Source organism: Condylura cristata, unplaced genomic scaffold (assembly GCF_000260355.1).
Source record: "Condylura cristata isolate star-nosed mole 26May11 unplaced genomic scaffold, ConCri1.0 scaffold00008, whole genome shotgun sequence".
In the NCBI taxonomy this organism is placed as follows: Eukaryota; Metazoa; Chordata; class Mammalia; order Eulipotyphla; family Talpidae; genus Condylura; species Condylura cristata.
This window is the reverse complement of record NW_004567109.1, coordinates 9,210,236-9,235,710: the sequence shown is the minus strand read 5'-3', so window position 1 is coordinate 9,235,710 and position 25,475 is coordinate 9,210,236. Positions and strand designations below refer to the sequence as shown.

Sequence of the window (25,475 nt, the reverse complement as noted above, 5' to 3'; positions counted from 1 at the left end):
TCTGGAAGACTATTAAATCCACAAAAAATATCTGTATGCAAACTAGATTTAGTTTCTAGGTTGGGGTAGACAGACTTTTCACCCAAGTGAACGAGTATATGGGGTGTGGGGACAGCTGACGCTCGGCAAGTCTTCCTTGAGTGGGACTCTCCAGAGCCAAACCTTTCCTCACATCCCACCCTCTGAAGGGCAGTGGCCATCCCCAGTCATTGTTGAGGCCAGAACCACCCTCACCTATTTCCCTAGAGCCCACTAGGGGGCAGAGCCACCGCAGTTGGGAACCACTGCCTAGGTGGGGTAAAGAGGGACTCACAGAGTCACCCACTGGCTCGGTGGGAGGGGCACCGTAGGAACTGTCAGGACATCCTGTCTCCCATCGTACAGGTGGGATAGCAGAGTTCTGAAGTGACAGGGTTTGTGCTAGGAACCACAACAGGTGGCCAGCAGCTTCAAGGCCACGCCGGGCCGCCTGCTCCGTGGTACGGGGCTCCATCAGCCTAGCTTCCCTGCATGGAGCTCGGAGCATAGCGCAGTCTTCCTCCTGGCTCAGTCAGCCTTCGAAAATGGGTAGGGAGGCCCTGAGCAGGGGTCAGGAGAAGGGAGCTGCTTAGATTCCAGCCTAAAACATGTGAGTGATAGAGAGGAGCCTCGGCCCCTCTCTTTGGGGACACAGCTCTCAACCCCCAAAGAGCCGTCCTCCCTTCTCTCTTAGTTTCTCCCCAGCAGTCAGCTGGGCGTTCCGTGTGTGTGCACATGTAGGCATGCAGGTGACGTGTGTTCACGTGTCTATATCCTCTGTGCGCAGTGTGGTTTCCATGGTACAGGGTTCGGTCAGCCTGTTGGATCACATCGGGGTGTGATTTCAGTGCCAGGACCTGCTGTTGCTGGTGTGTGTTCACATGCGTGTACAAACCCAGCCACTGTCGTCAGGTGAGCACATGTGGATTTGAGACCTGTGGGTGTGAGCTTTATTTGACCTTTGTAGGGGCTGACGTGTGGCGCTGTGAGCATGTCTGAGGCCTTCGAGTTTGTAGGTACATTTGATCTGTAGGTACATGTTAGATGTCAGTGCCTCTGTGCACAGGACAGGACAAGTGCAGGTGTCACCTGGGAAGCCACGTGCCGGTGTGCGTGCAGGCTCACTTAAGACCTGACTTGTCCTGTGCTGTTGCTGTGCCTGAAGCTTGATATATAGATTTGCTGTGATTGAATATATATATTTGAGTGATTGAAGGAAGGAAAAAAGAAATGCGCTTTTGTTTCTGTGTCTCCAGGGGGATTTGCTCCTAGGGATCCTCAAAACATGTGGTTCAGGCCTTCTTGGTGGTGCAAGGGGCTAAGTCCCAGCACTATGAAGCTATCATCAGCCACTGCAGCCAGGGAACTGACCAACAGGGTGCAGCAGACTTCTCCTGTCTCACCTACTGCTCCCCTCAGCAATGCATTTCAGTAGATTGCCTGTTCTGCTCCCCACTCTGTCTCTGGTGAGTCCCTGTACCTCTGGCCTGTACCCTAGTTTTGTTTGTGTGAATAAATAAACCTTTAAAAATATATGTATGGCTCATATGGTGAGCAGAAACATCCCGAGATGGGCGGCCTGACTGAGCACATTTGCTCTGTCCACTCTGGCCTGCCCAGGTTGCTCTGGTCTCTGATGGGGGACACTGACTAGGCAGGGCCTCTGGACCGCGCTGAAGGAGATCTCAGACCCAGGGTGGGGAATGTCTGTGGCAGAAATCTCACTGGACAGCTACTTGGGGTGAGGGTGTGAGCCAAGCCACCCCCCCCTTCCTTCTCAGGACCTGAGGAAGGCCCCTGGAGTCTCCCTCCAGGAGCTCAGGGTTGGTAGCATCTTGGGTTTGGCTGGGTGTGGCTTGGCTGGGGATGATGATGCTTTGAGCACATGGAGTTCTCTTGAGGCAAATATGTTGTTCCATTAATTTTTTTTGAATTGTGGTTGCTATTCTTTTCCTCTACAGTCATGAGGTGGTATCTAGTGTTTTGCTTTTCCATGCCGTATTCTCCATGGATTGACTGATTGTTAGGGTGACGTTGCTTTATGGCACTGTCCCAGCAGAGTGTCTAACAGAAGAACAAACTGATGTCCAGGGACGAAAACTGATCAACCCAGGCCTGCGGGGTCCTACAGGCCAGGCCGGAGCCCACCTACCCAGGAGACATCTCTGGGGTTCTGGCTGGAGTTGACCCTCTCCACCTTCTCTGGTGCCCAGGCCCGAGATCTTCCCAGTCTGCCTCTCCTTCTGCCTGTATATTTCCCTGAAGAGGGTTGGGAAGGGGTTGCTGCCGGCAGGTGGGTGGAACTCCAGGAGTTTAACCCAGGGTGAACTTGGGAAGGACCACTGTCCACCCCTGCACCCTCCCTCTCCGCTGCACAGTCTGGCATCTGTGTGAACAAACTAGCTGCAGATCTAGGAGGCCTGGAAGGGGAGAGCCTGGACCCAGAGGATAGCCTGGTTCAGGTTTTTAGGGAAGAGGCTGGAGGGTAAGGAAGAAGGGAGCACTACCCCACCCCAAAGTGGCAATGACTTTCTAGAACCAGGCCACCAGCACCCACTGTCTGCTGCTTGAAAGCAACGCCTCCCTAACCAGTGGAGGCCAGGGGTCGGGGAGGGGTGTGGAATGGTGTTTCAGGGCACACAGTAGGAAGTGCCTGGCCGGCACCTCCGTCCTTACGACACTGCCTGCGGTTTGTCTGTCTGTCCCGGTGACTGTTCCACACGCCCGCATAGATGTGCCCCGTCCTTTCCAGCAGCTGTGTGGTACTGCGTGGTGTACATGGCGTACATTAATTTATTTATCTTGTTTCCTCTGGATGGCCATTAGTTTGTTTTGGATAATAAATTTTTGCTAACTCTACCAAAATGGTGATTGCATGCAGTTCAGCCTACTACACACGATGCTGCAGCAAATGTTTTATTTAACAGATACTCGCTATTCCAGTGCTGTTTTCAATGCTCTGTAAATATTAACTTTTTTTTTAGATTTATTTATTTATTCATACAGAAATGGGGTACAGGCCAGAGATGCCGAAGGTGAGAGGATTCACCAGAGACAGACGGGGAGCAGAACAGGCAGATCGACGCGAAGTTCACTGCTGAGGGGAGCAGCGGGCAGGTCAGGAGAGGTCTGCCGCGCCATGTGGTCACCTCCGGGGCAGGCGGGGATCTAACTCATGCTGCAGTGGCTTTAGCTTCTTTGCGCTCTGCTTTAACCCGCTACGCCACCAGGGAGAGGCCCAATATTAACTTTTTTAATCCTCGCGAAACCCTTCAAAGGAGGCCCCATGATTTTCATCATCAGCCCCATTTTGCAGATGAAGAAACTGAGGCACTGAAAGAGGACTGGCTTGCCTGGGCTTACACAGCTGGCAGGAGCACTGGGACTTGAGCCCTCACAGGTCTGGCCCACTCTTGCCACGCCTTCAGGCCGCAGTGTTGAGGGTGCATTCTTGGAAGTGGCCTGCTGGCTAGGTAGGCGCATTCAATTCTGCTGCTGCCCGAGTCTGCCCTGGGCACCCCTGGCTGAGGGAATGTGCTCCCTACCCCCACCCCACCCCCAGATCTTGCCAGTGAAGCAGCTGCAGCTGGTCAGAGCCCAAGAAGCTGGAGCCCACACTGGGCTCTTTGTCTTCGGTGGGAATCCTGCAGCCCCCACTGCCCCTCTCAAGGGCCCACTGTCCCTGCACCAGCAGGGCCTCCCAGGGGCCGGACCCGGCTGGAGAACTTGGCACGTTGGAGGCCCCTTGGCCACTCTGCCAAGTGGACATGCAAAGCCCACTCAGAAGTGCTTCCCGCTGGAAGGACTGACCAGCCAGGCTGAGGCTCATGTCTGAGGGAGTGCAGGATCCCAGAGGGACCGTAGTCCTGGGTGCCAGCACTGTGCACCCCAGGCCCAGCTCTCGGCCTTCCCGCCTTCAGCCCTGGAAGCCCCTGCTGTGGCCAGTGCTCAGGAAGGAAGGACATCCTCCCTCATCAGACCAACTCGGCCTGCCCCAGGCACCATGCCAGGCTGCCCTTGGCTGGTGCCCCCACCCAGGAATCTGTGCTCTGCCTAGAACCCCCTGCCCAGGGAGCCAGAGCCTCCTCTGACAAGCTAAGGAAGGGGGTTATTCCAGGAGCTGGGGGCCCTTCCAGGCTGTGCACTCTGCCGGCTGCTCTGGAAGGCGCCTCCACCCACCTGTGTGTGTAAGGAAAAGGACCGGAGCAGAGCAGGCGGGGGGGGGGGTGTGAGGTGGGGTGGGGGCGGCCCAAGACCCCCTAAGAGAAGCAATTGCTGGGCTTCAAACTCAGTTTCTCCACGTCTGAAACTGGGAGACCTCTGCGCCTTCTCCCCAGTCTGGATGAGGAGAAGCTGTACCCACACCAGGTAGTTCCCAGGGAAGATGCAGCCAACCCAGCCTGGCCCAGAGCCCAGGTGGAGCAGCTCCTGGAAGACTCCGAGGCCTCCCGCCGCCCCGCTCCTGTGCCCCTGGCCGTCCTTCCTTGTCCCCACGCTGTGTTTCTGCAAACGCTTGAAGCACAAAGTGCTGTGGAAAACCTTGAGACTGGGGGCCTCCCAGGGTGCAGGAGGAGGGGGACTAGTCCTCTTGGGGGGCAAGCAGACGTTGCCATGAGTGGGGGGGCGCGGGGGGCCAGCGTCCCTTGCCACCCGGCAGATGGCACGCGGGGAGGCAGCTCTCTGAGGGTGAAGCCTTGCACTGTGAGCTCTGGGTGAGCCCCGTGCAGACCCGACATCTAAAGAGGCTGTTGAGTGAGGCAGGCACCGGACTCAGAGTGGGGCCCCTGTGGAGTTGCCCAGGGAGGGAACCGGCGGAGTAATGTCAGCAAGGCGGTGCTCTCCACACCCTCCCGTTGCTGTTCCTCCTGGCTCCCACAGTGGAGTGGGGGGCTTTTGGAAGAGGGGCGGTAAAAGGGTCGTTGGAGGCTGCGGCTTCCTTCAGTCAGTCACTTGCCTGAAGAGCAGAGCTTGTGCCCGGCCTGGGGCTGGCCCGTGGCACTGAGTGGGCGCTGCTGGGCCTCGTGCTGGACTGAGCACTTTACCTGCCCACTGTGGGCATCACCAACAGGGCCGAGGCCTGTGGCCTATCCCGCTTCGGGATGAGAATCTGGAGGCTAGCGGAGGGCTGGGGTTTGCCCTGGGTGAGACCTTCTGACTCGTTCTGACTCCGGGTTCCAAGCTCGCGACCCGGAGCCCAGCGAGCCCCTCCCTCCTGCTGGGGTGCGCCAGGCTCACCTCCGGAGCTGTGGGGGCGGGGTGGGAAGGTGGTGGTGGAAGGAAGTGGCTCCCCAAGGAGGGTCCACCGCCGGAATCCCCGCCCGGCCTGGGGATGGGGAGGGTCTGAGTCCCTCCCCTCCCCTTCCGCGCCTCCTCCCCCGCCCTCAGGCCCCGCCCGACACCCCCTTCCCCCCAGCTCGGAAAGTCCAGCGAAGCCCCCGCTGGCCGGGTCCGCCGAGGGCGGCGCGAACAAGCGGCCCTTTCTGCGCTGCTGCCCCCGGCAGCTGGACTGGCGCCCGCCGCGGCGCGGACAATCCCGGGGCTTGTGGCCCGGGCGGGCGGCCTGGGTTGCCAAGGTGACCCGGGCACTGGGAAGGCGGCTCCAGCTCGGCGCGCCGGGCGGCAGGCGCTGCACCATGAGCGGCCGCAAGCGCAGCTTCACCTTCGGGGCCTATGGAGGGTAGGTGCGCGCCCGGCCGTCCCGCCTGGGCTCTGGCTGGTTCTGCAGTGAGTCTGCGAATTTGCACGTGTGGTGTGTGTCCCTGCGTGTGTTCTGGGTGGGAGTCTGTGCGCACGTGTGAGGTCGTGAAAGGGCAGGGTGGGCACTTCTGTGGTTGTGCTGAGTGACCTGCTGCTGAAAGTGACCGGCGGTGACAGGCACTTCTGGTTGGTGTCAGCTTTGGAGGATGGTGGGCAGCAGGGTAGGTGGGGGGGTCGGGCAGGGACCCCCACCTGGTCTCTAAAGCTGCTGTTCCCTGCAGTGAGACTTCGAAAGACGGGGATCTGGAAGCAGGTCCCCCACCTGACCTCTGGGCGCCTGGCTCTCAGAAATCACCTTCTTTGTGGGTCTGGGGACCTCCTGGGGGGTCAGAGAAGGTGGCTGGGCCATTCTGAGGCCAGTCACCTCCCCCCTCCCCAATCCTAAGTGCCCACCTCAGAGGGGTGCAGAGGTGGGGTGCAGGTATTCTTGCCCAGGGTAGATTTGGTCAGTGGGAAGGAAGACCAGGCTGACACACTGGGGCCAGAACCTCTTCCCCGGGTGGTCCAGGAGGGGCCTGATCTTCAGTGATCCTGCATTGGGGGGCTATGTGGGCCTCAGAGTTGGGGTGTGGAGCACTGGGACAGAGGAAGTGCTCTCAAGCTGTGGGGAGGAGGTGTCCAAGGGGCCTCCTCTTTCTGGATGCTCAACCTCAGAGTGTACCTGGCGGAGGGGCTGGCAAGGCAACCCCTCCCATCGGGGCTCTGCTCAAATTCAGGCCCCAAGAAGACCCGTGGTGAGCCCTGAGGTTTGCAGCAGCTGACACCAGAGGTGGCCCGGGACAGTGGGGCTGGGGCTGCTGTTGACCTTGGGCAAGTCCTGGCTGCTCAGACCCCATTTCCCCACCTGCAGAGTCCACCTTCCTTGTTAACTGATCCCTGGGAGTCCCCAGAACTGCTCCCCAAAACACGTGCCCTAGCTGGCCTGGTCCAGTTTGGGGCCCCTTCTCCATTCTTTACTGGCCATAACTGTTTGTTGTCCCAACAGCTGCCCCAGACCGTCCCCCCGCTGGGCAGCAGAGAGCTCTTTCTAGCCTTCCCCGAGCGCCCAAGGTGCCCTCAGAGGGTGATGGGGGGAGCGTGGGGGAAGGGACATGCCCATAATTAATTTTCTGATGCTGGACTTGGAGGGGTTTGGGGGAGACAATATCTGAAGGTATCCCCTGGACTCCAGAGGCTTGCGGTCTCCCTCTGCTCTGCTTTGAGGGTGGGTAGCTCCTCAAAGACCTTCTGCCCCCAAATTCCCATGCATCTGTCTCCCAGGGGGATTTCAGTGAGCTCTGGCTCCCAGCGGGGCAGCTGCTGAGGAAGTGACCGAGGCTTCCCCTTTGTGCCACCACAAACACCAGGACCCTGGACACTCTTACCAGGGCCTTGCTGCACCCTCTCCTGGCTCTGAGTCTAGACCGCTGTGGTCACTGTGCCCCTCACCTGTCTCCAGGCCTCTCCCTGCCCCCCCTCCACCCTGCTGCTGCCCCATAGCGTGCTCTGTGTCCCTACTCCCCAAGCCCGGGGCTCCCAGCCCTTACCTCTCCTCTTTACCCCTCTGTCCCACTCCTTCCCTTGTGCCCAGTCTGACATCAGGACCCCCCCACCTGCAGCCCAGGGCGGGTGGTACCAGAACTTCAGACAGGAGAAGGTACCACCCCCAGCCCCTCTGCGGGGGAGGGGGCCAGTGGGAGTCATCCTGCTGAGCTGGCAAGGCCAGGTAAGAAGGGGTGGCCCCTCATCTGCTGTCCCTCTTCTGTGTTTCAGGGTGGACAAGTCCTTCACCCCTCGGCGGAGTGTGTGGTGAGTACTGAGGTGTCGGGGCGGCGGGGGCGGGTGGCTGGGCGGCTCAGCTGGGCCTTGGAGACCATTGGCTCCCAACCATTGCCAGACCAGGCCCCATCAACCCCACCAACCCCTCAGATATCCTCTCCAGGTGATGGCAGACAAACCCTCTTTCTAGGGTTGCCCCTCCCCCTTCCCACACGATCGTCCTAGTTCAGCCTTGGAGTCACCCAGATCCTTTCAGTCTCAACTCAGCCCTTGTGACTGTCGGCAATTCACACAGTTGCTGAAACTCAGCGGTCTCCTCTGTGAAATGGGGATCAAATCCCTGTTTGGCATAGTTTCACACACACACACAGCCAAAACAGGCCCTCATTGAAGGTCTCCTTCCCGATCTCTGCTCTGTTTCTACCCATGTCCTGGTGGCTCCTGGGCTGGGGGTGCCCTTAGCCATTTCACTGGCCCCAAACTCTCACCCCATTCCATGTGCAGGCCTTTTCCTAGGGCTGCCCCGTCTTTGTGGGAGGTGGGGGGAGGCACTTGTGTCAGAGCAGCAGGAGGTGGAGGTGCAGCTTCACCTCGGGACTTCCAGCACCCAGTGACCCAACAGGAGGGCACCTCTCAGGCTCCCTGGCCCCGGTGTCACGTGGACTTGGCTGGCTGTTCCTGCTGCCACTGGGCTCCAGCAGGAGAACCCCCGGCAGCTCTGGCTTCTGCTTCCCACCCCTGCTGAGGGCCTCCCGGGGTCCCGAGGCCCTGTGGTGCCCCCAGATGTAGCACAACTCCTCTCTTGCACTGGTGCCTCATCTGCTGCCAGAGCCCCAGGAAGTGCCACCTGGGGCAGGTGCTGCATGCCAGGCCTGCCCTTTTATTTTCTTTGATGCTCTCTGTGCAACATGAGGCCACTTACTCTCCGTCTCTGGGCTTTATCTCCTGCTGTTTTGCCCCGTCCATCTGAGCCTCTGCTGCCTGTAAGGCCACGTGCTAAGCCCGAGGTGGGGAGCGGGGAGACATCGTTTCCTTCCAGGAGCCCAGCGATCATGACATCACAGCAGCCACTTGTCACGCACCTGCTGTGAGCAGGTACTGTTAGGTGCTTGACTTGAATCATCTCACATCATCTCTCTGCACCCCTGAGTTAGGGACTATTATCTCTGATGACGGAAGAGAACAAAGGTGCAGAGCTCCCAAGGTCACACAGCAAGTCACTGGCAGAGCAGGCTTGGAACCTCCATCTCCAGATTCTCTGTGGAGTCCAGACTCTCACCCATTCTATTTCAGGGTCTCCTGGCTACAGGGAGGGTCCAGGTGAGGGTGCACTGGAGGGAACACTTGAAGGTGAAAGGGGTGACCCAAAAGCCTCCTCTAAGAACCCTGAACCCCGTTACCGACCTACCAGTAACTAACTGGCTGCATGACTTTGGACAAGTCCCTTACCTTCTCCGAGCCTCAGTTGACACACTTATAAAGTAAGACTCTGGGTTCTCCCAACGTGCCCATTACCCAGAATACCTTGCCCTGCGCCCACCTCCCTGCGGCTGCTGTCCAAGGTGCTAAGTCCAGGCGCGCCCTTCACAGCCCAAGAAGCCAGTTGTGTACCCCCAGCCTGTGCCTGGCATGGCTGGTGCCCAGTAAATGGGGGTCATCTTAACTGGAATGGTGATTTCTTGGTCTTCAGGCCCCTCGTCACCTCCTTTTCTAACCTGGGACTGCTCCTCCTGCACTCTGCATTTCTGACCCCCAGCCCCAGTGGACACCACCTCCTTGCTCTGCCCACCGTGCCCCACCCCCGCAGCACCCTCCCCTCCCATCTGCACAAGCCCACCTTTGTCATGGCTGCTGGGGCTGTCCCCCTGATCCTCACTCCACAAGCCCACCTTTGTCCTGGCTGCTGAGGCTGTCCCCCTGATCCTCACTTCCCATCTTCCTCACCTTGGGGCACCTCCCTGCCCCTCTCCATGCTGGAGCACGCAGTAGTGCTGTTCCCGGAGAGGGTGAGCTCGGCCCTCAGAGTCTGTGAGGAGAGGGCTGGGGTCTCCCCCCCCGCCACCTGCTGGTAGTGAGACCGGGGCTCACTTCCCCTCTCTGAGCCCACTAGAGGCTCTGCAGGACCTGCTGAGTTGGCTGTTTGGGGAGCTGGCCTCAGTTGAGTTGACTGTGGCATGAGCGGGGGTCACGTGAGTTACTTTTGTTGCTGACTTGGGCCCACCTTTCAGCACATGACTCATAAAAAGCTTGTCCGGCCTTGCCTCTTCTCTGCCCTCCACGTCATCTTGCACAGCTTCCTGAATCCATGAAATGCTTCGTGAGTGCTTGTGGAGTTGAATTGAATGTGTCCGGAGGGTAAAATTTTGTCAAGTAGGTGTGTGGGGGCTTCCTGGAGGAGGTGTGGTTTCCCTCACTCCTTTTAAGAAAAGGATTAAGAGACTGGAGTTTGGGTCAGGGAAGCAGTGAGGACTAGTGAGGACAGAGTGATCGTGGCTGGTGTCCCCAACCTCTGCTCCTTGCAGCTGGCTACCTGCAGGGAGGAACTCAGAGCTGGCGTGCAAATGTCAGGGCACGGAGCCAGCAGGATGGTAGTGGCTCTGGCTCCGCAGAGGGGCTGCACAGCTGAGAGGGACTTTCACTGTGGGGCAGCAGCAGGTGGGGCTGTGTCCGGGTGGGGGAGTGATTCGGTGGAGTCAGGCCAGGGAGGAGGTGCCCTGGAGAGGATCCTTGACCGAACGCTGGGAGCCTGTGGGAGGAGGCTGGACCCACAGGGTAAAGTGCCAGTGGTGTCGGACATGAGAGGAGGGTGTCTCGTCGCCATCACGTGAGTTCTCCAGGTTGACCTTAGCGTGCATTTGAGAAGCCAAGTCAAGAATGAGAACAGCGAGGCCCTGGCCAAAGTCATGCAGCGGTGGAGGCTGGATTTGAGGGGCCATGGTTGGGAACAAGGAAAGAGAGCAGTCCTGGTAGTGGGGTGAAAGGGGGTGGGGAGGGGGAGATGACCCTGAAGACCTCCGAGTTAGGGCTCAATGCCCACCCCTGTGTCCCACTGGGAGGGCCACCTTGTTGCTGAGATCACTCGTCTTTTTTTTTAAGGTCGGTTTATTTATGCAAGTAAGAGCTGGGGTACAGGCCAGAATTGGCGGGGGTGGGGGGTGAGAGGGTTCACCAGAGACAGAGTGGGGCGCAGAACAGGCAGACTGGCTGAAATACACTGCTGAGGGGAGCAGTGGGGAGACAGCAGAGGTCTGCTGCGCCACGTGGGTCAGCTCCCTGGCCGGGGATGGAACTCGCGCTGCTCTGGCTGCAGGCGGCTTCACAGTGCTGCGCTTTAACCTGTTGTGCCACCAGGGAGGGCCCGAGATCGCTCCTCTTGACCGGAATGCTACTGGTTGTCCCCACGCAGGAGGCAGTTCCTGGGTCCCCGGGCTTTGGAGTGAGCCCTTCCCCTGAGTTATTCCCTTTGGTCCTTAACACCAGCGTTACCAAGCAGAGACCCCACTTTCAGGAAACTGAGGCTGCAGGAGTGATGTGGCTGGCCCAGGGCACACAGTGAATGAGGGTGAGCCACGCTAGCCGCCTGGGCAGCCTGAGTGCACAGCCTCTCTGGATGCCATGTGTGCTGAGCAGGCCTGGGTGGGCCCTGTGCTCAGGTGGTCCCAGGCTGTAACTGCTGAGCGTCAGCCCCGGGCATGGTGTGGCTGCAGGAAGCGCGAGACTGGCTTTATTAGTGGCTTTGAAATGCCAGGCAGGCACAGCCCGCTGGGCCTCCTCATCTATTATGCATCTGGTGGGCAGGCCCCTGCGGGCAGCTGGCAGAGCACAGGAGGGGGCAGCTACAGCTGCTTCCTGGGCCCACACCTGCCACCGTACCTCTGGGCAAGGCCCCCCAAGGTGAATGCCGAGGCAGCTCCTGCCTCAGCCTGCTGGTCCAGCCAGGATGAGGTGGTCTGCTGGGGCAGGTGTGTGTTTGATGGCCCTCGGCGGCCTGTTGCCACAGCCACTTCTGTCAGAGACCGGGACCTTTGGGATCATTCGGGACTGGGGCGGCAGAGGCAGCTGATGCTGACCCTTAAGTGCACTGCCTCCTGGGTGCACAGGACCACGGGGAGAGGAGTCGTGGCCACCTAGTGAGCACTCGGTCACTCAGCCATAGGGCACTAGTGAGCACGTCTGTGTGCAGCCCAATTCAAAGGGCTGAAGATTGGGTGAAGAAGGTGCCAGTCCTTGTTCTCAGAGAGCTTGGTTTGGCCTATGTGTCAGCTCCCTTTTTTTTTTTTACAGATTTGTTTTTTAATGCATACAGAACTGGGATACAGGCTAGAGGCTGTGGGGTGAGAGGATTCACCAGAGATAGCGGGGAGCAGAACAGGCAGATCCATCTCGTACACTGCTGAAGGGAGCAGCGGGCGGGTCAGCAGAGTCTGCCGTGCCGTGTGGGTCACCTCTGGGGCCGGGTATCGAACTCGTGCTGCAGTGGCTGAGGACAGCTTCATAGTGCTGCGCTTTAACCCCTTGCGCCACCGGGGAGGCTGGGTCTGATGACTGTAAGAGGAGCTCGGGGAAGGGGGTGAGGGACCTTGTGTCGGCTTTCTCCCTCTCCCCAGCCAGCCTTGGCCCTGCCACAGTGCCCACCTGCAGGGCCAACAGGGCCAGCGTTCTCCCGATGACCCCCAAATAGGCGTGCACACATGTGCCCATGCACAGTTCTCCACTTCCTGACTCTGGGCCAGACAGCTTCGCCATGAATATAGGACACATTCACCCACCTGGCAGATCATAATGGGCACCAACTCTGTGCCAGGACCCCCAGCAGAGCTGGTCCCGGCCTGGCAGAGCTCCCCTGCTAGAGAGACTGATAGCAATCTAATAACTACACCGTGACCTGTGCATACTAATCCATCTGGGTCAGCCCCGGACCGGCTTCTGGAAAGCTGGTCAGGGTGGGGGCAGCCTGACCTGGTCTGGGAGGGGACTCCAGAAAGACTAGATAAGAGTATGGCCCATGAGGAGTCCCTGGTGGCCTAGGAGTGAAGTCTCAGCACTATCCCCGTATCACCGCTGCAGCCTGAGCTCCATCTCTGGCAGGGAGAGACCCGCAGGGCGCGGCAGACCCCTCCTGTCCCGCCCGCTGCTCCCCTCAGCGCCATATCTCAGTAGATCTGCCTGTTCTGCTCCCCGCTCTGTCTCTGGTGAGTCCTCTCACTCCGTACCTCTGGCCTGCACCCCAGCTCTTGTGTGCTAAATAAGTAAATACATTTTTAAAAACGTTTAAAAAGAGCAGAGCACATGGGCACGGCGGGGCAGGAAGGGGAGTGACAGTGGGCGGGGTTGGTGCGTGCCCACCTAGAGGTGGGCAGGCCGGGCTTGTGGCCATGTGAGGCAGCGGCCTTGGACCTGCGTGTGGTGGGGAGACGCTGGGAACTCTGAGGAAGGCGGATGATGCAGCAGCTACCAACACGCTCTCATCCAAACCCACACACGCCCCAGACACGAGCGCCTTCTCTGCCGCCCACAGCTCACGCTCCTGCCAAGCCTCCATCTCCATAATCACCCACAGTCACACATGCCCTCTCCCACTCCTGGGCAGAGCTGCGGAAGACCCCGGGCTGGCTCCCCGCAAAAGCGTCAGACAGCCCGCCGGCTTGCTGATTTTGGGGGGCAGGGCCCCCCATCAGCTGGGATGGGCCTGTGCTCATGCGTCATTTGCCCAGACACACACGTGTCCCACGCAGCACCATGGGTGTGCAGTCACACGTGGAAGGGGCTTGTGGCTTAGGGAGGTGCTCACCTGCGTTACCTCCGTCTCTTCCAGCAGGCCTGCAGGGAGGAGTTACCCATGCTATTTTATAGCTGAAGAAACGGAGGCTCAGAGAGGTGAAGCAACTCGCCCCAGGCCACACAGCTAGACTTGGCATAGGTGAGGCCTGAACTCAGGTCCCTTTGACCGCTAGATCGGTTCACTGGCCAGCCCAGACTCAGGCTGTGCTGTCACCTTTCCAGGCTGTTGTTGAGAAGGTGGCCAGTGACCTTCAACACCAAATTCTTCCAGAAACAGGTTGATCAACATGGAAAGTTATTTAGAGCCCAGCACGTGCCCACCTGCTGGGGACCTGCCAGCTTGCCAGGGGGCTGGGGGGCAGCTCAGGGAATGGAGCAGGGGGTAGAACCTGCCCTTGCATTTGCCAGTGAAGTGGACAGCCCTGCCCCTGCACAGGCTCACCCAGCTGGCCTGGCGCCCTGGACAGGGCGGCTGAGGTCCCGGCAGAGTCTTGTGCCCGGCTGCCTGGACCGCTTCTCTGCGTGCATCGCTTCCCTGGCACCCAGAACAGGCTGGCTAATGCCTAACACACGAGAGCGTGTGGGTTTTAGCGTCCTCGGAACTGGGGTGACAGCCCAGCTCCGTTGCTTCTGGCTGGGGCTCCACCTTAAAGGGCTGAGAAAGTTAAAGGTGTCAGTTCGAGGGCTAACTCCTAGGATGCGCTCAGATTTTTTTAATCTCTCATTTTGTTATGAATACAAAAATAACAATTGCTCATTATAAAAATTCCAACAAGGCAGAAAGATACATAGTGTAGCCTGCAGCAGTTCCTAGATAACCCCTGTCAATTTTTAACACCGTTTCTACAAAGGAGGTTTTCTTGTGCAGTTTGCCTTTTCCATGAGCTGAGGCCTCTGAGCTCCCTCCTGCCCCGGAGCCCCGATTAGACCTTGCCACAGGGCGCCCTGGGGCCTTCACGGGCCTCTTTTTAAGGACATTGGGTGGCTTCAGGCTTTTAGCTATTGTAAACCTTGCTGCATTGAATGTCATATGTTTTTTGCTTTTGTGGATTGGGAGGACAAATGCCTTGGAGTGGAGTTGCCGGCCCAAGAGTTTGTCTTCAGTAGGAGTGGCCAGAGACCCCTGGGAGAAGTGGTTGCCCCCAGCAGCCTCAGGAAAGTCCGTTTCTTCAAAATGATGGACATATATCTGCTGTGTCTGCCTGGACTCAGGGACCCTGGGGCTATAGAGACACAAACCCCAAACATGGGGAGCACCGGCTAGCCCAGACGCTCCCTTACTCCTCCTGTCCCCACACCCTGGAACCTCCTGCACCAAGCCCCCGAGGGGCTCGGTCTGCCTTCGCTTGATGGGGCGCTCAGGACCTGGCATGGCTGGGGTTCCAAGCTCGGACGGCTGTGTTACTCACACGATTCTCTGGCTGTGCTCTAGTGTGCTCACCTCTTCACCTGGGAGCCCCCTGCCCCTCCCAGCCCCCTGGGAGTCCTCAGTCCTCAGCAGCCTTCGGAGGGAGGAAAGCGGGCAGTGAGGAAGAGGGCGGGGAAGGTCAGGGGCTGCGAGTGGCTAACGTTTATGTGAATGATTTCACTTTTGTCCTCATGATAACTCACAGAGGCAACACTGTGATTATCCCCATTTTATAGATGAGGAAACTGAGGCTCAGAGGTCACACAGCCCAAGGCCGCACAGCTGTGAAGTGGCAGAGCTAAGATTCAAAGGCAGGCGGTCTGGGTGTCTGATGTTAAAATGTAATTTATTTAGCGCCTACTGTTGACTAGGTCGAGGGCAGGCTGCACATAAACTATCTAATTTACACGGTGACTCCGCGTAGTAGGTATTACCGTCCCATTTTGCAGGCAAGGAAACTGAGGCTCAGAGAAGAGAAGCAACTCGGAGGCGTGTAAGGACCCTCCACAGCCGGCTGGGCCGGGGAGATGCCCAGGCTCGGTTCGCCAGGTCCCCACACACCCAGCGCCCAGCTGATCCCTCCCTGTCACGTCAGAGCCCGAGCGTCAGAGCCCGAGCAAGCGATCGGGCGTCTAGCTGCAGCCCCAGTCTCTGGTGGGAAGTGCTTGGCGAGGTTATGGTGACTTGCTCCTGGCCACACGGAGATGTAGAGGCACAGCCAGGCTGCTCCCTGCTGCCTTTGTTTAGGAGACGGTGGCCTTGTCCCTCTCCAGGCGTTTTGGCCGGGATCTGGGGGGACATCTGCCTGCCCCCTGGCCTGGGGCCCATTGGGGCCAGCTCCCCAGCTGGGGTGGCAGAGGGCTGGAAGAAACATGTCCAGACCTTGCGTGTCTGGTCAGCTTGAGCACGGTCTGCGGGGCGTCTCCGGGGCTTGCCTTCCAGGGGGGTGGCGCTGACTCACCGTGAGCTGAATGAGTGGCTGAGTGCAGGGATGAAGACTGCATGGGGGAGTGGGTGATGATGGAGTGAGCAAGCCGAGGGGTGTCTGGAGTTCAGAGAAAGGTGCTCCCTGGCTCTGAAGAGGCGGGGAAGAGCAATCAGGTCAGTGAGGGTGTCGGCATGGCTGCAAGGCCAGGGGAGGGCCTCAGGTGGGGGCTCGTGGTGTCCGAGGTCCAGGCGTCAGGGCTCTGGCCCACCCTCTCCCTGGGTGCTGGGTGGGCAGCTTGTGCCAGGCCATTTGGTGGGAGTGTGTCCTCCATTTGTGGGTGAGGATCAGCGGCGTGGGTGTGAGCCCTGGGGGCGTGCCCTGGCCAGTTGCTGTCTCTGTCCGGGCTTTGGTTGTCTTCCATGTAGAATGAAGACAGCGTTACTGCTCTGGGTTCCCCGAGTGGCAGGTCTACAGCAAAGGCAGTTTGCAAACTGCCAAGTGCCAGGTGGGGTAATAACTGGGGTGTTGTTATCACCAAGCAGGAGGAGGGCCTGCGACTCGGTCACCTCAGTGTCACTCCTCCCCAGCAGGGCTCAGGTCACCTGGCCCGGGAGGCGTGGGCCGCAGCAGGTGGATGGAGGCTCGCTCCCCCGGTGCTGCGGTCCTGGCTGGGGCCGGTCTCATGACCTTCTCTAGGGGCTGCCAACCTGTTGTTTGCTCAGGAGGCTGCTGCCTGGCCCAGCTCCGGGATCCGGATGTCCTGGCACTCAACCAGCGTGGGGGGAGGGAGGGAGCCCCAACTGCCACTGTCCTGCCCACCTCCTCTGCCCCTGCCCTCTCATCCTCAGGAGTCCTCGCCATTGACCATGGGACCTGTGGGCCATCTTGAGCCTCTGCTCCCTCCTCTGTGAGATGGGGTGAAGGTGAAAGCAACTCCCAGTGAGGGTGGCGGTCGTAACCGCCACAGAACATCACCGCACCTGGCTCCCTGCCCTTACCTTGTGCTTCCCAGAGTCCTGGTGCGGTCGAAGGTGCTGGAGCACAGCTGTGCCCACCCCGTGCCTCCCGGTGGGCTGCAGGGAGGGTCCAGGCTCCCTGTGCCTGGCTTCAGAAACTCATTCATCTGGATGCCACTGGCCACCTTCCCTGGCACCTGAGCTGGCCTGCGGCAAGTGGGAGGGGCAGGTGGTTGAACTCCAAAGACAATGGGCCTCTGTGGCCCCCGGGGGAGGGGGCAGTGCCCGGGCAGCTGCTTGGCTCTGGTTCCAGGAGATTAGCGTTCTGCAGGCCCGCTACCATGGCTGGGCACACAGGTAACCCACGCCTCACCCAGAGGAGCCTGAGATGGGGGGAGGGTCCCCAGAAATACCCTCCATGCCCTCTTCTCACTTTGAGGTCTGTGCTCTTTCCCCTTCGCCCACCTGAATCACAGGTTGGTAGGGCCAGCTGAGACCAGGGTGATGCGAAGCACTCTGACCTCTGGTGACCAGCACTGAACTGGCCCCCTCGGGCTCCTGTCGTGGATGAGCCCCCCACAAATCCTTCTTGGCCCCATGACTGGCCGAGCCCCTCCTCTGCGGCTGCAGGGTTCACTGAGGCCTGTGGGTGCTGTCAGCTCCTGTCCAGATCGTCTGCTCCCTGTCAGCCTCCTGTTTTGTCACATGTCACCTGCCCTGGCCGCAAAGTCTCGCTTACATTGAATTTTCAAGCCTGACTAGTTTACCAGACAGAACAGCAGGATAAAGAAGCCCTGGCAGGAGAACAGCCTGTGCAGAGTGAGCGGGAGTAGCTGCGTGCAGCCTGGCCGGCCAGGGCCAGGGCCAGGGCAGGAAGGCTAGGGTGTGGCTGGGTGCTGGGAGAGTCTGCAGGGGGCCAGGGCCCCAGGGCCCCTCCCCCTGGGCAGCTGGCCATGGACAGCCGAAGGGATTCAACAGGACAGCCCAACCACCCCTAGTGCCCTGGAAGGGTGGGGCTCCACTGGACAGTGGCTGACCTGACGATGATGGTGATGGCCACGGTGATGCTCGCCCAGTGCCTCTCTGCAACCCCATTGGGCGGGCATGGTGGCTCTCATTTTGTAGGTGAGAGAAAAAGAGAGGACTCACCCCCCGATTCTCCACTGCTTAACAGTGGGAAGCAACTGAAGCAGACATCTGGCTACCTGGCCTTGGCCTTCCCCATCTCCCTGAGCATCCTGGGTCTGACCCTGCAGTTCTGCACCGTGGGAACCCCTGGGAGAACTCCCCACCCCAGGGCAGCACTGGCGTCCTGGACACATGGAAGACCTGGTTCTGACACCTGATCTGCTCAGGCCCTGCTGGGTGACCTCAAGGAGGTAGATGAACCTTTTCAAGCCTCAGTTTACCCCTCTGGAAGCTGGGGATCCTAGCAACTGCCTTATCTCCCGCTCCAGTTCCGGTGAGACTCCCGGGAGGGAGCAGATAAAGAGGGCTTTTGAAAAGTACAAAGAAGTGCACTCACGACTGTGCAATTATTATTATTACCTCGATGTGGAGATAAGGGAGGAGGAAGAGGAGCAGTGACAGTTGCCAAGAAACCCGGGAGCTGTCAGCAGCTGCTTCCGCCTGGCCCATCCCACTCATTGGGCACCCCCCACCCCCCACCCCCACTTCTCCTCACCCTTTCCCTGGGAGAGAGGATGGGTGAGCCAGGAGGGAGGGGAGAGGGCCAGCTTGCTGGCGGCCACATGCCCGCAGGGCCTGAAGGTGACCTTGGAATGTGCCTGGCCCAGACTTCAGGTTGGCTCAGCTCTCTGGGTGACCTTGGGCAAATCACCTCTCTGGCTGCCACCTTTTTTTGTGTCCAGGTGTCCTGTACCTGTCGGCAGGTGTCCAGGCCAGACAGGACAGGATTGGAGCTGGGTCCAGGAAATGCTGGGTAGTGGCTGCAGAAGCCAGGGACTGCGCTGGGGAGGCCCCTGAGGGCCAAGGCCAGGTGACGGGACAGAGGGCTGGCCTGGGAACAACTGTGATATTTGTAGCAGACGGAGCCCTGGGCTGGAGTCAAACCTGGACACAGCCCTTTCCCCAGGGTGACCTTGGCCTTGTCACTTAAGCTCTCTGCGGCGCCTCAGTTTTCTTAACTGGAAAACAGGCTGACAATAGTCAGCTCACAAAACTGCTGTTTGAACCCAATGAGACACTTCTCATGTAAACTGTAGATATGACCCAGTCATGGCCAGGGAGAGGGGAAAGAAGGGAGAGTCCCCTGTCGGGGCGTGGTCTGGCTGCTGCCTGTGTGGGTGCAGACACTTTAGGCTGAGCCGGGCTGTAGGGTCGGGGAGGCTTTCAGGGATGTGTGGAGCAACAGAGGTTCAAGTTCATTATGAGGGAGGAACCTGACCGAGCTTCAGGTCTGCAGAGGCCAGAGGAGGAGGGGGAGGGAGGGAGGGTCGGGCCTGATGGTGGGGAAGGGGTGGTGGAGAGGAAGACTGAGCAGGAGGAGGGCGACTGAGTTTCTGGGTCCTTCAGAGGTGTCTTATCCAGCCCCTTCTAACAGGCTTGTAGCCAGTGCGGGCACGGTGTGGAGACCCTTGCTGTGGCTGCTGTGTTACTGCCCAGACATCACGAGCTGGGTTTCCTAGGGCTGGTGGCGCAGACACGGGAAGTTCAGGCCGGGGCTCCGGAGTGACAAGCCCGGCTCCAGTGACGCGGCCTCCTTACCTGTGTGACCTTGCTGAGTAAACGCACCTCTCGGAGCCTCGGTCCCCTGTCCCCTCGTTCTGAGCATGAGGGCGAAGGCAGCTCTGGGCCGGCTGTGGCTTCCTGATCTCTGTCCCGCTGAGCGGGATGCGAGCAGCCAGGGGCCAGGGCCTCCACGCGCTCGGCCCTCCCCGCCTGGCAGGGCCTCGACAGTGACGTCTTGGTGGACTTCCCTGGAGGCTGCTCATGGCCTGCGAGGGGCAGGACTCCGGCCAGTGGGGTCCCAGATGGCACCCAGAGCCCCCTTGTCTTTAGAGACCCCCCTAGCTCTGTGCTAGCATAAGCAGTGCTGAGTGAGATGGGCTGGCCCTCAGCATGGGAAACTGAGGCTGGCTGAGAGGGTTCTGGGAGGGGGCGTGTTGGGAGCTGCTGTGGGCCATGTGCAGTCCCGTCTAAACCTCTGAACTTCAGGGGACGGGGGCAGCGGGAGGGTTCCTCCCCTGGGGAAGCCATGCCCTGTCCCAGGCAATGCCCTGCTCAGCAGCCCAGTCTTGCCACCACATGGGCCAGGCTCAGCTGGGCTTCCAGCCCAGGGCTCCCCGGCCCCTGGCCCTCCGTGCCCTTGGCACTGTCCCTGCCTGGTGGAGGGCCTGGGCTGTGAGTGCCAGCTCCGTGCCCACTTGCTAGGACAACTGGCTTCACCTCTCTGAACTTGGTTTTCCCATCTGTGAAGAGGGCGCCGAGCCATGCCAGCCTCTCAGCGCTGCAGCTGACGGTGTGACGTGCTTGGCACAGTTCCACACACAGAGCAGGTCCAACGAGGAGTCGCCATGATGGTTTGGCCTGGGCCACTCACGGACTTCTCTCTTGGCGCCCGCCTTGCCCTGTCGCCCGCCTTGCCACTTTCAGGACTCCGTGGGGGCCCTGACCTCACTCGCAGGCCTTCAGAGCCTCCTGCTGCCCACGTCCATCCTCCCCTCAGCCACTCAGTAGCTGCCTACTGAGGCCCTCGCGGCGTGTCGGAACTTACCGTGAGGGAAGAACACCAGAGAATTGCGAGTGGTTGCCTGCTAGCTTCCTCCATGAGGGGCTGTGTCAGTGCCCCACCCCCCACGCAGCTCTCACACAGCAGCATCCTCCGTGCTGACGCGGCCGCCAGCCTGTCTACCCTTGGGTCAGGTGGTCCCGGTGCTCACCCCGCCTTCAGCTGCCAGCACCCAGGAACTGCAGGGTAGCTGGGGCCAGGTTTGGGGCTGCAGACTGCTCCTCTGGGCTGTTTCTCCCGCTGGAGTTGGTGGGCCGAGGGGGCTGGGGAGGGGCTCAGGGCTTCTCTGGGGTCTCCTTCCTGGTCTGGGTTCTCACAGGCCCTGCCCCTGGGGAGTGGCGGCCCGGCTCAGCCTGACTCAAGCCCGCAAAGGGCTGTGGAGGATCATCGGGCAGCCTGGTGACTCACCCCGCGAGGACCAGCCTCTCGTGGGGCTGGGGCAGGGTGCAGCCACGTCAGGTGGCCCTAGGCAGCGGGCTGACGCCACGCCTGCTCGCCCTGCCCTGGGTCCCGGGAGCCACCAGGCGCTTCCTCTCCCGAGAGGTAGCTCCTCGGCAGGCTTTCTGGGGTGACGGGAACTGACTTCACCCTCACCAGACCTGCTTCCTTTCCTTAGGGAGGGTGCGGGCGTGGGCAGAGTTGAGGCATGGAGTCCGTCAGGCCTCACTCAGATGCCGGCTGTGCCGGTGGGGGATGCAGGGTGAGCAGTCTGACCTCAGGCCCAGAAAGAGGGGCTTGGCACAGGGCTTGGCACATGGCAGGCCCAGTGGGGCTCAGTTATTATTACACATTATGTAAATATAAGACTTATATGACATATGCAGTAATAGGTAGAGTATTAATTATTTTTAGGAAAGCTGTAGCCTGGGTGGCCTCTCAGTCCCTGAGGCTGCTGTTAAGGCTCAGGGAGGGGAAACAGAGGCTGGAGCACTTGAGGCCAGGATCACCCTCCGTAGCGTCCTGCCTCAGTCTACCCGTCAGAGTGGGCTGGAGTGTGCCACAGGGGAGCCTCGAGGTGCCGTGGGGAGAGACCCTGCCCACGTCTCTGGTCTCTGGGGTAGGAGACCTGTTTGGCAGCCCTGGTCAGGGGGCCTCCTCTCTGCCTCCTCCTGGGGAACCCGGGCCCCCTCCTCCCTAAAAAACTCATGCTCCTGTCACCCAGCTCTGACTCCCTCCAGAGCTCCCAGGCCTACCTGCCACGGGGGCTGTCTCTGACCTCCTCTTGTTCTCTCCCAGGAGGAGTGATGGGCACACCCAGCGCGTCCCTCAAGCACTAGACCTACCACGAGTGGACTCAGCTCCCTCCCACACTGCTTCACTGCACCCCAAGGTGAGTGCCCCTCCCACCACTGCTGGTCTGCCCCCGCAATCCCACCCCAGGGGCTGAGACACCTGGGAATGATGACTGATCAGAGGCGAAATATTCAGATAGATGCCGCTTGGCCCCCGACTGGGTACCACCCCTGACCCCGGGTGCCACCCCTGACCCCTGGATGGGCCTGCCATGGTCTCTGGCTGGGCCAAGGTCTGCAGACCGTGGGCACAGCAGCTGGGATCAAGCAGCTTCTCTTCGGGATCTTTGTTATCAGCATCACCACCACCCCCGCTCCCCGCCCACCTTCCCGCCCACCTCCAGTCCCCTCCCCCCGGCCTGTGAATGGGTTTCGTGACAGCAGCCCCCAGGCTCCTGTTGTCGTCGTTGTCATCAAAATCAAAGTTTTGTCCAGCACCTGATTTGTGTCTAACTTTGTGCTGGGCACTGAGAGGCCGGAAATCACCCTGGCACCAACCCTGCCTTCAAGGAGCCGTAGTTCAGTGAAGAGACAAATAACTGAATGACGCAGCAGGCACTGTCGGCTGTAAGAACTGCTACATTCACTGAGATTCGCTATGTGCCAGTGGCTACAACTGAATCCAAGTGGAGAAACCCCCACAGGGGGAGGGGACTGGGGGTCTGGAGAGCTCGAGTCTGCACAGATGAGGCTCCCCACATGTGCACACAGTAACTTCACACGCCCTGTCTCATGTCATCCCCAACCTGTCAGTATTATGGGGGTGTCCCATTTTGTGGTTGAGAAAATCGAGGCATGGACAGGTTAAGTGACTTGCTCAGAGACACAGGCAGGGTGCTGTGAGGATGCCAGGGCCAGGACCAGGCTGTCTAGGCAGGGTGTGTGGTCTTCTGCCCTCCTAGTACAGACAGGAAGAAGCCTCACGTTCGTAGTACACTGTGAAGTTTCTGAGGCCATCCACATGACGTCACCAAGCCCGGGGTGGCGGGCATTCTTTGGATGATGCTCCAGATGCTCAGAGAGAGGAAGCAGTTTCTTTAGGTCCTACAGCCAGGAAAGAGTGAGGTAGGAACTGCCAAGTTCTTCCCCTAGCTCTCTGGTCTGGAACAGGAGCCACACACCTCTCCTAGGCCCGGAGCGCAGACGGCCATGGAATGGTGTCCTGGTGGGGGACCACTACCTCCAAGGGCCCCAAGTGAGGTGCTGAGGACAGCATCCGTGGGTTTCTGAGACCCTCTCCTGTACTCTGTACCTGGTGAAGAGCCCAAACTGGGCCATGTGGGCCCTGGGGCTTGGCAGGAAGGGAGGGACTCTGTGGTTCACAAGTGAGGTGCCCAGTCCCTGTCCCCCAGAGCATCTGGGGGGCAGCCTGAGTGCTCACCCTGGCTGTGTTCTTGGGCCAGAGTGTCCCCACCCTGGGCCTCAGTCTTCCCCTTCGGAAAGCATGGCTTGAAGCAACACATTGCCTGCAGTGCTGCCTGCTAGACAACCTGGGGCTGGCCTTCAGATTAGCTCCGCAGCCGTCTCCCTGGCTTCCTGGCTAGACACCTCCCTTTGCTTCAACAGAGCCCAGACGGCAGGCTCCAAACCACAACCCATCCCCACTTCAGAATCAAGACAGTGTGACCACCCTCCTTTGACATGGGAGGAAACCAAGGCCCAGAGAGATGGAGTGGTCAGTCTGGGCCCCCCACAAGCAGCAGTGGGGTGAGATACATTCTCCACCCCTTTCCTCTGGGACCTCTAACACCACACACATTTGTGGTGTTGGAACCAGTCTGAGAGCAGGTGACCTTGTGTGAATGGGCAAATCCCTGCCCCTCTCTGGGACTCAGGTTCCTCATCTGCAAAATGACAAGACAGTCACTTTTTTCTTACACACTTACAGTTGGTTGATAACTGTGAAAGCACTTTGAAAAGTAGACACTGGGAGCTGAACTATTGTGTTAGCACTATTTCTTCCCTCGGGCTAGAAAGAACACCAAGGGGGCACCCCCATCTTCTTGGGGAGCCACATCTGTATAAGCATGAACTATCTAGGCTCCTACTGCCCTTCCTCCTTCAGGGGTTTCTCCCTAGCCCTAACCCCAACCCTAACCCTAACCCTGCTGCACAAGTACAGCTTACCCACACCTATGCACATGGTCAGACAGAGAGAACTGACACGTTCACGCCTGCAGACATATTCAGAGATGTGCACAGGTACCCGTGCTGGCTTATGCAGACACACATGCACAGACACACACCCAGGCTTTCCATGTGTCACAGTGAGGTCTGGTCTCAGTCTCCCCCCCACACATAGTTCATGCACACACGTGCACACTGTCCACTCTGCCTGCACGTAGCCATCTCAGGTGATCAGGCCAGGTCTGGTCTCCCCCAGGGGCAGTGTGGGAATGGATTTTTCTCCAGCTGCATTTCGATGGGTGCCCGGAAGTGCTCAGGCCTGGAAGTGCCTGCGTAAATCAATATTTGCTGCTGTTAATTATTAAAAACAAAGCCACACCGTGTCTGGAACACACATCTCCGGAGTTCCCGTCGGCCCTCCGGGCTCCATTCTGATTCAGGGCCAAGTCTGGGGGAGAGGAAGGCTCAGGCTCTTCCTTCCAGGATTCCAGCAGGTGAAGGGCGGCAGGCCGCTGCCAGCGGCTCTTTCAGGAAGCTGAAGCGCAGTCAAGTGCTCAGCTGGTGGCAGCTCTGCCTTGTAGCACCCAAAGCAGCTGGAGTTGACTTGGCCATGGCAGATTCAGGCTTCCCCAGCCTGGCTCTGGGGCAGGGGTGCTGCCTGCATGGACAGGGGCAGACATAACACAGGGGCCACTGGAAGGGCCTGCAGAGGCCTTAGACTCTATAGATGGGGAAAGTGGGACCTACAGACGTTGCAGGGGTTCACTCAAGTTCACTCAGCAAGTTGTAGCAAGGCCAGAGCGAGAATGCTGTGTCCCGAAGCTGCTCCATGGCGCAATGCGCCTTGACAACCCTTGCAAAGGCGTTGTGACCTTCGTCTCCAGGACCAGGGGCAGTTAGGGCCCAGTCTGGGCTTGGGGCTGGGGGAAGGCATGGCAGGGGCCAGCTCCTGTGAGACACTAGGGGCTCAGGGAGGCGAGGAGAAAGGCAGTGCAGAGCCAGGCCTTTCCCTGGATTCCCAGTGCTGCCTTTTCCTACTGATGTGATCTTGAGCATGAGTGCACCTCCTGGAATCGGTTTTCTTATTTGTGAAATGGGGGTGACTCTTGTACCTCTTGGATTGTGGGGAGAGACTGAAACATTCAGTTAAATGCTTAAAGCCCTCTGTATCCAGAGTAACCCCCTCTTCTCCTGCTGGTCTTCACAGCTGGAACCCCACACACTTTACTCAAGGCCCAGAGGTGGGGTACCCAAAGTTTAGGAAGAAGAGAAAGAGGGGAGGCCTCCCTGGTGGCTCAGCGGGTTAAAGTGCAGCACCATGAAGTTCGCTGCAGCCGCTTACCGGAGAGTTAGAACCCCAGCCAGGGAGCTGACCTGCATGGCTCAGCAGGTCTCTCCTGACCTGCCCCCTCTCCCTTCAGCAGTGTAGTTCTGCTGAGCCTGTTCTGCTCCCCACTCTGCCTCTGGTGAATCCTCTCACCACCCCTGCACTTCTGACCTGCACCCCAGATCTGTATGCATAAATAAATCTTTAAAAAAGAGAGAGCGACAGCGGGCAGGGGGCTCCAGGGACCCAGCAAGTAAGAGCTTCCAGCACTTTAGCAGGAACGCGCAGGCGCAGTGTCCCGCCGCCGACCGGGCCGCTCCGGGTGGGCGGGGCCTCCTGTGTCCCCGCCCCGGATCTCGGCAGCCCCGCCCC

At 59.4% G+C, this 25,475-nt stretch overlaps 1 protein-coding gene across 1 annotated transcript in view; it reads left to right on the top strand.

The window, feature by feature from the left end:
* Window positions 1-5,658: 5,658 nt before the first annotated feature.
* The window catches only part of RAP1GAP (RAP1 GTPase activating protein), a 42,634-nt gene continuing 22,817 nt past the window's right edge, over window positions 5,659-25,475 (top strand). Inside the window, exons 1-3 of the mRNA XM_012722562.1 lie at window positions 5,659-5,695; window positions 7,528-7,563; window positions 21,594-21,687. The gene's annotated coding sequence lies outside the window, so the exon portion shown is untranslated. The remainder of the gene's footprint in view (window positions 5,696-7,527; window positions 7,564-21,593; window positions 21,688-25,475) is intronic.